At 37.9% G+C, this 12,800-nt stretch overlaps 1 pseudogene; it reads left to right on the top strand.

Annotated features, from left to right (window-relative positions):
* Positions 1-5,654: 5,654 nt before the first annotated feature.
* On the top strand, positions 5,655-6,839 carry LOC109372876 (scm-like with four MBT domains protein 1 pseudogene; annotated as a pseudogene).
* The last annotated feature ends 5,961 nt before the right edge of the window (positions 6,840-12,800 follow it).

Raw genomic sequence — 12,800 nt, 5'->3', positions numbered from 1 at the left:
CAGTTCCACTCCCTGGAAAGCAACCAATATTAAAAATTCTTGTTTATCCATCTGGGGGTGTTTTATGCTTCTATAAGCAATTTTTTCTTTTTTTTTCTTTTTTTTACAGTATACTCCTTGTTCTGCACTTTCCTATCTTATTTACCTATATAATAAAGATTGTTCCATATCGGTATATAAAGAGTTTTTGCTTTTTTTTAATCACTGTATAATATTCCAGTGGATGGCTATACCATCAATTTATTTAACCATTTCCCTTTTTTGATGGACATATTCATTATTTCCAGTTTTTTTATTTTCACTTCTTCTCTAACTTGGTTGATGCTATCTTTAATGACCTAGAGCTTTAAAAATGTATATAACTGAAGATTGTCATACCATATCAAAATGCTTTAACTGAAACCAACTATGGAGAACACCCCCATCCAACCTCCTCAAATCGGATGAGTAGACCGAGGTTTAGTGAGATTAAGTGACTTGCTGATTACTGACGAGGAGGCGGGAACCCATGTCTCCTGACTCCAAGCCCATTGCCTCCACATTGCCTCCACGGTTCATCGCTGTCTTTTCCTGCTGCAGACATCTTTACTGTCGGAAGTGAAGTTGCCCTTGAGGCCTCTTCTGATTCTGCCAGTGCAGAGTCAACCAGGCTGAGCAAAGGGGGCTTCTGTCTACACACACTACCCCGCTGATCTATTCCTGCTGCCGCTGGTCACCTCCCAACTTCTCATGAAACCTTTACTCTTTTACTCTCTTTTTCAAGCATGAATAATCACAGGAGTGGCAACCCATTGGGAAAGGTTTCTCACCCCGAATGAATCATACTGTGCCAAGAATTTAAGGGTTGTTCCCTTCACGTATGAAAAAATGGTACCTCTGGGGTCAGCTGCCAACAACGTCATTCATTGGACAAACACTTACAGAGCATCCAATGTTAGGTCTCTTAAGAACCCCTAATTTATAAGAGTAAGCAGACAGGGAACCAAATATTCTCCTTTGTTACTGAACAGGCTGTGAAATGTAAGAGCCAAATGCACACAAACAGATATCTTAAATGCAAATATTTAAAATGATTGTTCAGTCATATAGATTTCATCAGATTTTTTATTTTCTTCTCTGTAGTTAGTTTTCCATATTTAGTTCTTTATATGTAACAAAACTGTTCCATTCTCATATAAATAATAAATACATTATTCTTTTTTTAAAAAACTGCAAGTTGTGATTTAAAAAATATTTTAATGCAGGTGTTGGGTATTTGGATAAGCTTAAATGTGTACAACGCAATTACTCTGCTAGTAACCTTGTTCCCAAGTTACACCATATTTTTGGACAATCAAGAGTTAAAGTGTCATTAATCACATAGGACTTCAAATCCCAGCCTACTTTTATAATAGGACCACTGTCACAGCCAACACACACACACACACACACACACACACACACACTTTTTCTCTTTCTCTCTCCTCCCCATTTGGTGACTATCAATAGTTCCCATTCTGTTTATGTGAGTGATTTCTGCAGTCAAAGAAGAAAAACCATCATACCCTAATTTCTGGGAGGTCCTACATTATTATCCTTTCTACCCTTCTAACTTCCTCACTTTTATGCTCCTGCTAATACCAATGGAAGAATTCCCTCCCATCTTTCAGACAACCTTCAGCAATCAAACTGGTAAGGAGCTATAAACTAGCCTTGTTTTTAAGGGCTGTCTACTAAGGAACCCACTGAAGTTCCAATGGACAGGCACTCTAGAGCCAGTTGAACCAACCTATTGAGAATGGTTAAATTTTCAGGGCAATCCTCACCGACCATGAACCAACATTCTGAAATGCATTTAATGAGCTTTACCTCTGCTACTAGAGAAGATACCAGAACTGGGTTTGAATCCTAGTTCTGACACTTATTAAATATATGGCACAGGACATTTACTTCTGCACTAGACTTAATTTCAGTGTGTCTCATTTCCTTGCCTGTAAAATAGGATATGTCCTGAAGCTGTGAGGATTAAATGAGAAAACTGCACAATGTCTTACTCTAACAGGCAGAAATTCAATAAACCTTTTCAGGCCCAACTCTCCTGCCTTACATTTCCCATTCTTTCCTTTCTTCCTTAAATACTATCCTTGCATTTTTCTTTAGCTCCTCTGTTCTACTGCTTCCCTTTCCTTCTTTCTCCCTCCCCCTCTTTGTCTACTCCCAGACCATCACACAGTCTTCACATCACATTATTTTCCTGGCAAGTTCTAATTCAGAGTTCCAGAGGACCTGATCATCTCTTCCAAACTCCTCCTAACAACTTTCCCAGGAAGAATAGGAAATCCAGTGGAAATACAAACCCTGGAGTCTACACTTGACATTCCATAGGTCCAGAAGTGAGTAACTATACTAGGCACCATAAATCACATTTATCTTTGCAGAGTTGAAGGAAAAGCTGCATTGTCTTGATTGTATTCAAGAGCTAACAAAGGAAAAGCAAATTCTGTGAAATCTTGGTTGACATAAAATTAATATTAAATATGAGCTACCTGACACATAAATATTAACCATATGAACAATAAATACATGCATATAATTAATGACTGACTAATGTGCCTATTTAAAATGAATTAGTACCAATCTTGCTCCCACATGGTTCACAGAGTATGATCTTCTGCCAAAACTTAAAACAACTGGAAGAAATTTTAGTTAGAATGTGTGACTTCTATGCTGCCACAAACACTAGTTAGCTTTGTCACCTCAAGTTAATACCATAACATATTTGGCCCTCAATTCCTGATTTATTAAAAGAGGAGTTGGGGTTATACAATCCCAATAGCCCTCCATGCCCATGAATTCAATAGACTAATTCATTCTTGCTCCTTATTTGAAAGAATAAAATAATGACAGTGTGTGCTACACAACATTTCATTAAAGAATCATTGATCCACATAGCCCTTTCCTGTAACTATCAGGCATGTAATGATAGTTTAGTGCCTCTTCTTTTTTTAGAATAACCACATGATAGCACAAAACATCAACATCAATTACTCCCCTGGAAACTCTGCCTGCCTTCTTAGTGCTCATTATCCACACCCAAATGAAAAGCAATGGGATCTGTGAGTAAACATCTCTTTGGTTTATTGCTAATTTCCATCAAAATATATATGATAAACACAAAAGAGAGGCAAGGTAGATGGCTATTTGATATTCAACCTTCTGTCAGAAATTATTCACGCCAATTAACTAGAATGCTGAGGTGTTCCATCTATTTTAAAACACTCATTTTCTTGCACAGTAGGCTTGGAATTTCAGGAAACAGCATTTGTGTTCTACTGAGCTCAAGGCATTGTTCCAAATCTCCCTAAGAAGCATAATAACATTTTGCTTAAAGTAACCATTCACTTATTTCTTCAACATTTAATGATTATCTATGACTGTGTCGAGAGCTAATGACACCTATATGAATAAGATAAATTCCTTGTCCTCTGGAAGCACATGGTTCAGTACAAGAGGCAGATAAATATCCACATCTTGACAACTGAGTTTGCTAATAGAGATGTGCACAGGGCACAATAAGAAGTTCCTGGGAGTCAGGAATTATTCACCAAGAATTGACTAGCACAGTGTGTGGCACATAGTTGATGCTTAATAAGAATTTCTGAATAGTAATGAGTTGATTTTTGAGCTGAGAGTTTAAAGGATACGAAGAAACTTGTAGACAAGATAGGGAAGTACAAGCTAAACAGAGAAAACAATTTCTGTAAAAAAGTTTTAATATTGCACCCTAAGATATACAATAGTTTAGTGATGTAGATAAGACCAAAGAAGTAGGCATGGTCTGACCACTAGTGGCCTTGTAGGTCAACATAAGATTTGAGTTTTACCCTTATGGATATGAGGATCATATTTTCATTTCAGAAAAATTACTCCAGAAGAACTTGCAGAAGAAAAAGATAGGATGCAGGTAAACATGTCAGAGGATATTGTAATAATCTATGCAAAGAGGGCCTCAAATACAGCCCTTTCAGAAAAAAAGAAACAAAGGCATATTGGAAACAATTTCAGAGGTGACTATTGATCACCAGCAGAAGATAAGGCAGAGGGATGCATCTAGAAAAATTCCTAGGGTGCTGGCTTGGAAAAGTCAGTTAATAGTGGTACTATTTACTGGGAATTTAAGAGAAAATACACAAGAAAGGGAAGAAGATAATACACTAAGTTTTGGCAGGTTGAGTTTCAAATATTTGTATAATATCTAGGAGTGTACATTCAGCTTATTGTAGAAAAAATGGATATCAAGCTAAAGAGGAAAGTTTCTGCTAAACATAAAAACTTGGAAACATCATTTTTCACATATTGGTTGGAATTGTGGATATTAGAGAGATCCCCTAGAAATAGTATAAAAAAGACGAAGGCAAAGAGTGAGACTCCAGGAAAGATCAATATACAAGAAAGTTCAAGCTAATGAAAGAGCAGTGTATGATGAAGTCAAAGAGAAGTGTGAGAAGACCCACAAAAAGTAGGTGTTGCAGAGGGGAGAGGGGAAGGAAGGAAGGAAGGAAGGAAGGAAGGAAGGAAGGAAGGAAGGAAGGAAGGAAGGAAGGAAGGAAGGAGAGTTTAAGGAAAGAAACCACCATTTGTTGATTACCCATATGAAAAACACAAGATTCCCAGCAAATTAACATTTTCATGCACTAGTCTAAAATGCAAAATGAGGATGGTACACTTCCCTGCCTTGACAGTAGAGGACTAAAATCAATGAAGGCAGTGTCGGTTTGCCATCATCAAGAAGTTGAATATGCACAAAGAAAAACAATTTGTCTATAAAGGGCCCTGACAGAGAAAATGTGGTACATAGTTGAGCTCACATAGGATCCACAAAGGAAATGAGAGGCTCAGGTCTGAGCGAAGTATTTGTACAGCCATTTCCATCATGGGTCATACAATAATGCCACGGTGCCCTAGCCAAACCAACAGGCTACAACTGCAAGGAAACCAAACACTTACCTCTTCCCTCTCCAGCCACCAATGCATGTTACACCCCACTGTCAGATTATATTTTTCTTAAGCTTGGGTCCCTTTATGTTCCCACCAAACTCAAAAGAATTTTATGGTTGTCCACTATCTCCGTAAGTCCAAACGTCAGAGTCAGGTATTCAAGTCTATTCACAATATTTTCCTAAATTTATCACCTTTATCACACCCACAGATAGTCAGTCAAACTGAAATCATCTCAGCTCCATTTAGACATAATGAGCTATCATTTTAATCCTCATTCCATTTTCACTATCTGGAACTCCCTTTTCCCCCATGTCCTATTTTACTTCCAAGACTTCTTAAATAACACTTCCTTCTAAAAACTGTTCCTGATTCCTTATTTCTATGTTAATGCTCTGTCCTTTAAAGAACCATTACTAGCTTTACACTAATTTTTGTACACTATGCAAAACAAGATCCCTGAAGATACATGGCAGCTGCCTGTGTCTGCATGCTGGGAGGGGAGCAGGCTCAACAAAGAAACAACGGCTTCCACCAGCTCCTTCATCTGGGAGAAAGCTGCCCCTCTGGCCCTTGCCCTGAAGTGAGACAACTCAGTTCCTCCCCGTATGTCCCTGGCACCTTTTGAGCTGCTGCCCCAGCGCTGGGGCTCAGAGCAAGTGAGTCCATCAGTGATTATGATTAATGGAAAATGTTGCTGTCCAAAGATATACTTCAACCACCACTGCTTCCCAGGGCCATATCTTAACAAAAGAAGAATCCCTGAGCTGCCTCAGTGTGTATGACCTGGGAGCTGTGTTCTGGTCCTCAGAGAGTTCAGGTCCTCACTGTACTTATCATTGTAGCCTATAAACCCAGTGGTGTCCTTCAGGGGCTACAGCTGGACAAAAACTCTGTGTGGCATGGGTGTGGGGAAGTCCTTAAAAGCCAAACACAAAGGAAAGAGTCATGAGGATACTGCTGAGATAGTGAACTGCAGATTGGAGACTGAATTCTGCCGGCAGATCTCTATCAAACTAGAGTGCTGTCTCAATCTATTCGGTCCACGGAAGGTTCTGGATAAGTGTTCTGAGAACTGCTCAGTACTTACAAAGACCAAATATACACACTATCATGGAAAAAAGAAAAGTAAAGGAATTGGGAGACCATCTGGTGGGCATAGTAACTTAGTGTGTGCCCTGAAAAAAGCCAGTAAGAGGAGAAAGAGGCGGAAAAAAGTTTTTGTTCATTAGAAAAAACGCTCACCTGCACCTGTTGCTAACACCCCAGTGGGCTCTCCCCAGGGAAGTGGGGGTGAAGATGAGGATGACCCAGATGAAGAAGAGGACTGTTTCCTAAGTGAGGACAGTACATTTGAGCAGCAGGATAAGCTACTGGAAGTTAGAAATGTCAGGAAAATGTCATGTCCCTCCCCTCCCACCCAAAGTGAGAAATCTACATCACCTCCTCCAGACAAAAAAAAAAAAAAAGAGAGCTTTGCACTTTTTCATTTTCTGATAATGAGAATAAACCTCCTTCAACAAAGGAAATAAGGATTGATGTTGTTGAAAGGCTTCACCTGGACGGTAAGCGGTAAGCCCCTGAGGTGGAGTGTAGCAGATATGTGGGTCATCAGATCCCCCAACGGTATTCATTAGCAAGAATATTCCTAGACCAGGGAATCAATGTGCAGGCCCTACTGCTCCTTACCCTATCCCTCCATTCAGGAGTGCATGAACTTAAAATTGGGCCTTGCCATCAAACTCTGCCATCACAGATGGAGGATCAAGTTTGCTTTTTATGAGCAGGAACTGAGGACAGCCAAAGTGAGCTGTGTCTTTGAAGCACAAATGCAGCCAATCTTTCGCCTGCTCCACTGGTAGAGCTGAAACAATCCTGGGACTCTGGGCCTTGCAGGTACAGGTTTGCTCTCCACACTTCCAGGGAAGGAGGGCCCACACCGAGGAACCAAAAACTTGACAAAAGTGGCTCTCCTACCTGAGAAAATGTGGGCATCTCACGTTCAGCAGATTACAGTTTTTAAAAAATAAAGGTTGGGAAGAAAAGGCTAATATAAGGGGAATAAACATTTGTGATGTGGTCAAAAAACAAATAATCTGCTGGAAAGCACCCGTTTGGTTGTTTGCTTTTTGTTCTGTTCCTTCCCATTGTAGATTGAACTTTGTTCTCTGCTTTCTCCTTCTTGGAAGGAGAGGACATAGTCCTAAGTCAGCACTAATTTGGGATGAGCCTAAGGCACATCAGTGCTTCACTGTCGTTGTGTATTTGAGCTTTTTAAATTAAAACAGTTCATTTTAGGGATGAAAAAAAAAAAGATCTCTGAAGCCCATAACTCAATAGGTTTATGTAATAGAGAAGTTTAATGGATCTTCTCTTGTTAGAATAACATTCCTGGTTCTTAAATAAATTCATTCCAAGCACTTTTTTCATTACATGGTTCATATTCCATTTGATATTATGAATGCAAAAACAAAAATCAATTTTATATCCTATAAGCTTCTCTTGCATTAGGATGCCTTCAACTTATTATGAATAAAATGCCTTTTGTCAATTCAAAACTGCTACTTATTAACAAAAAAACTTTGAATAACCATTTCCATATAACATTAACTGAATGCTTGAGGTAAATATAGTTAATTCATTAGAACCAAAATCATTGAGTTACTGCTGTATATATATGTATATATTATGGTGTCTTACAGTAAAACACAATGAAAATGCTACGCCCTAAATGTTCAGTATTCAGTAGTTTAATCAGCCATTCCAAACTATGTTTACACTCTGGTCTGAAGTATGCTGTCACTAATTAAAATTCATACTGATAATCTCTCCTTGGACCATTGTCTTACTAAACATTTGATTAATTACTCTATAAAAGCATGCTTTCTACATAGCTCTCAGAATTTGGTAGGAATAAAATATTTCTACTAAGAGCTATTTTACATTTTAACATTAAAGATTGAAAATAGATAAATTTCCAAAAGAGTTCTTATTCCTATAAAATTTCCTTTGACCCTGGAACAATTTCCAACTCCAGGAAAAATATTATCTTTGTGAGAACTTTTCTTCACCACATGGAAAGTTTTGAGGAGGGGTAGGTTTTCAAAATGCTGTTTGCAGGCAATCCAAGTGAAGATGTTGAGAAGAAAGTTAGAGACTGGGTGTGCAGCTTGGAAGTGAAAGTGGGTTAAAATTTAAATGTATGAATCACTCACAATGCAGGGATAATTGGAGTCAGTAAAGCCATAAAAGAGTGGGACAATTAGCGTGGAAGAATGTATAAAAAACTAATGGAAAAAAATTGTCAAATATAATTTGGAGGAGGGAAGGAGACAACACATAAAAGAACATGTTAGAAAGGGGAAACAATGCAACACAAGGTCATGGGTGACCAGAGAGGAGAAAGTTTTAAGAAGAGAATGAAATATAATTATGCAGTCACTGATGACAAGAAAAGAGCAGTTTGCTGGAGTGGTAGAGGTAGAATCTAGAGTGGTGTGGAAATAAAACTGAGTAACTGGAATATAGATTACTTTTCGGGGAAGAGAAGTGGTAAAATGAAAATTAGAAAGAACATAGGTCAAAGATGTATCTAATGTGAAAAAAGGTTTTAAATTTTGGGGGTTTTTTTTGGTTTTGTTTACTTTTTAAATTCTCTGTTTTTATTTGGCTCTTGATGTTGTTCTTGGGCTGTTGTATATTCCATTTTTATTTTGATTAAGTTCTATGTACATCTGTAAGCTCCTCTTATTTTCTCCTTAACTCACATCAGTCCCTACCAGTCCCATTCCTACATCTCTGAGACTCCTCTTGTTAAGGTTACTATAAGCTCCGTGTTACTAAATGTCGGAGATCACTTCTCTGTCTTTACTGTATTTGAAATTTCAGCTGCATTTAAAACACTTGATCCATTTGGTCTATAATATTGTTCAAGTCTGCTGTTTTCTTATTGATTTTCTGTCTGGATGATCTATCCCTTATTGAAAGTGGGGTCCTGAAGTCTCCTTCTATTATCATATTGCTATTTCTCCCTCCAGATCTGTCAATGTTTGCTTTACATATTTAAGTTTTCTGATATTGGGTGCATATATATATTTATAATTGTTATATTTTTCCTCTTGAATTTCCCCTTTTATTAATATGCAATGATCTTCTTTGTCTCTTGGGGAAGTTTTTACCTCAAAACCTATTGACAAAATGAAGAAACAACCTATAGAATGGAAAACAATATTTCCAAACCATATATCTGATAGAGGGTTAATATTCAAAATATATAAGAAACTTCTACAACTCAATAGTAAATAAACAAACAAACAACCTGATTTTAAAATGGGCAAAAAACCCTGAAAAGTCATTTCTCCAAAGAAGACATACAAATGGCTAATAGGTATATAAAGCGGTGCTCAGCATTACTAATCATTGGGAAATGCAAATTCAAACAACAATGGGATATCACCTCCCTTATTAGAACAGCTGTCATCAAAAAACCCTCATGCTTTTGTTGGCAGCCACTATTGAAACAGTACGGAGTTACCTCAAGAAATTAAAAATAAAGCTACCATATAATCCAGCAATCTCATTCAAGGTTTATATCCAAAGGAAGTGAAATCAGGATCTTGTAGTGGTACCTGCACACCCATGTCCATTGCAACATTATTCACAATAGCCAAGACATGGAAGCAATCTAGATTTCCATCAGCAGATGAATGAAGACAATGCGGTACATATGTGTATACCGGAGGAGCCAAAAAAATGTATACACATGACTTGTATTCATCTTTTGTTATCGATATATATTTTTACAATTTTAACACAGTTTTCTTTTTTCCTTTCTTAAAATGTGTATACATTTTTTGGCACCCTCTGTATACATAATGAAATATTATTTAGTTTTAAGAAAAAAAGAAAATCCTGCCGTTTGCAACAACATGGATGAACCTGGAGAACATTATGATAACAAAATAAGCCAGACACATAAAAACAAATACTACATGACACCATGTATATAAGGAATCTAAAGCAGTCAAACTCATAGAAACAGTATAATGGTACTTGGCAGGGGCTGCGAGTCAGGGAAAATGGGAAGATATTGTTCAAAGGATACCAAGTTTCAGTTATACATGATGAGTAAGTCCTAGATATTTGTACAGTACAGTGCCTATAGTTAACAATGCTGTATTATATACTTCAAAGTTTACTAAGTGGGTAGATCTTATATTTCGTGTTCTTACAAATAAACAGGTGGGAGGTGATGAATATGTTTGTGGCATAAATTTTGGTGATGGTTTCATTAATATACATTTAATACCAAACTCATCAAGTTGTATACTTTAAATATGTGCAGTTTCTTGTATGTCAGACCTACCCGAATAGAGTGGTTTTTAAAAATAAAATAATATAAAATAAAGTACATACTTGATCATTTCTTCTTTCTTGAATGCTTTCTTTTCTTGGTCTCTGTGACCCAAATTTTCCTGCTTTCCTTCTACCTCACTCATTAGATTCCTGTGTTGTCTTTTCCTCTTCTGCTTAACCTCTAAATGCTGGGAGTCCTCCAGTGTCAGCCATGGACCTATGTCTCACATCTGTGTGCTCCTTATCTCCAGGAAATCTCAAAGCTTTAAACACCATTTTTAAGTCAACAACTCTAGAAACTTATACCTGTTCTGGACCATCTCCTAAATGCTAGACTCATATATCCAACTGCCTACTACACATCTCCATTGGCTATTTAATAGGCATTTTGAATATATACTCATTTGCTCAAAAGAGAGCTCGTGATCTTTTCACTCCTCTACCACATCATCTCCCTATATTCTTCAACCTCTTATCTCACCCGTCACACCTCCTCTCACTAAGTAAACTGCACTATTAACCATTCAGTTACTCGATCCAAAAACCTAGGGCCATCCTTGACTTCTCACTTTCAATCATCGAATTCTATAATATAAGCTCTACTTTCGAAAGTATTTTCCTAATCCACCCATTTCACCCATCTCCACTACTCAGTCCATGCCAACATCATCTCTCACTTGCACTATAAAACGCACTTCTAATTGCTTCTTGCCCTGCTACAATCAATTATTCACATAACGGCTAAAGGAATCTTCTAAAATATAAATTAGATCATGTCAATGCCCTGCCCACTACACTTAAAATAAAATTTAAAATGTTGCACTCAAATTCTTTCTTAAAAAGCCCTGCACCATCAAGCTCTAGCGTACTTTTTAGACCTCATCCCATGCCACCCTTCACCCCATCTAAGATGCTCCAGCCCTAGCCTCAGTCTACAGCCACAGTACTAACTAGTCTCTGCTTGGAATTCGCTCTCCTCTGAACTCTGACTTGTCGACTTTTTCTTGTTATTCAGCTGCTTCTAATTTGTCTTTATTAATAAGTATAAAGAAAAAACATGGCCTGAATCAGTAGCTGTATACCAGGAACCATGGACAAAATTAATTTGCTCAAGTAAAGAAAGCACATCCAGAATACTACCTGCAAATGAAGTCACTGACTGATCAAGTTTATGACATTCCTTTATCCTTCTCTGAGTGTTGTCTGTCTCCTGCACAAGACATACAGACAGCTTCAATAAGGGTATAATATAAATCACTGTTCCTACTGCATTCAAGTGTTCAATGGTGCCACAAATGTCTAAAATCCCTCCAGGAAAGCTGTATTGCATTTGGTTACCAATATAGCAAGAAGAAGCGTATTCAGGGCCTTCTATTTGCCACTCAGTAGGTCATGGAACCAATATGAGTATACTCACTAATTGCTGAGTGTGTCCAGTCTAAAAATTGCTGTGCAGCTGTACCTGGCAATCTAACATGCTGCCAGGTGTGTCATCCCTATCCATGTGCTATGAAAACAGCAAAACCCATTTAGACATGACTGATCCTAAGCTATTCTGTTGTGTCCAATGCCATCAACATCAGCTTTGTATCAAGATCCCCCCTTGTATGTGTACAAACACAAGTGATGCAACCATGTTACAGTCTGACTGAGACAAATTCATATGCCTCTTAGGAAGCCCAAACAGCCTTAGGTTATGCTATGTACAGTAATTAAGGCTTCAACTATTTGATTATACTGCCCATGTGGCTAAACAAAACCAATGTAATAGTCATCTAAATCAGGTGTACCAACAAATCCCAAAGCGGAGTTACTTGTTATCTTCAAGTTTGATGTTTGCTACTGGAGGACAGTGGGCCACAAAATGTGTCTCCATAGGGAGTGAGGATTGTTTTTTTGTACCATCTATTGCCCCTGTAATTATTGGCAATGAAACCAAAGATCAGTAGGTCAGTCTAAACTCCTTTGAAAAGGTCATAATGGCTAACAGACTGGACTTCAGATTATATCCTGCCTATCTGAAATGAGACCTACTGATCCTCCCAGGAGTTATGCACAGTTGACTGTGTCCAGGACCTTGGGAGGCACAGATGAGGTCAGTATTGCAGGCTGGCCTCATCCTGATGCTTCGAGTCTTGTTGATAGTATCCTTAATTAAATGCTGTATGAAACAAATTGAAAATATTTGGTCTCGGCCTCAATCCTTCAAATTAATCAGAATGATCAATGGAGTGTACACAAATGTGAAAATTTGCGTTTTGCCAAGAACATTTATTGCCAAGGACTAGATTTATGGGGAAGGCATTCCGCCATGGACTCCGAGCAAAACTGTGTGTTGTTGCTAGGTATTCCATGAATACAAGGCCCAGGTTGCTTTTTACTCAAGCCATTGTTCATTGTTGTGTTTTTAGTGATCAGCCTTCAGGTATGAGGTAATGTCTCCATAAGTCAAAGTATATGCTTGCTAT

Source organism: Hipposideros armiger, unplaced genomic scaffold (assembly GCF_001890085.2).
Source record: "Hipposideros armiger isolate ML-2016 unplaced genomic scaffold, ASM189008v1 scaffold_672, whole genome shotgun sequence".
NCBI classification, from domain to species: Eukaryota; Metazoa; Chordata; class Mammalia; order Chiroptera; family Hipposideridae; genus Hipposideros; species Hipposideros armiger.
Note: the sequence above shows the minus strand (reverse complement) of the source record. Positions and strands in the feature narration are given on the sequence as shown.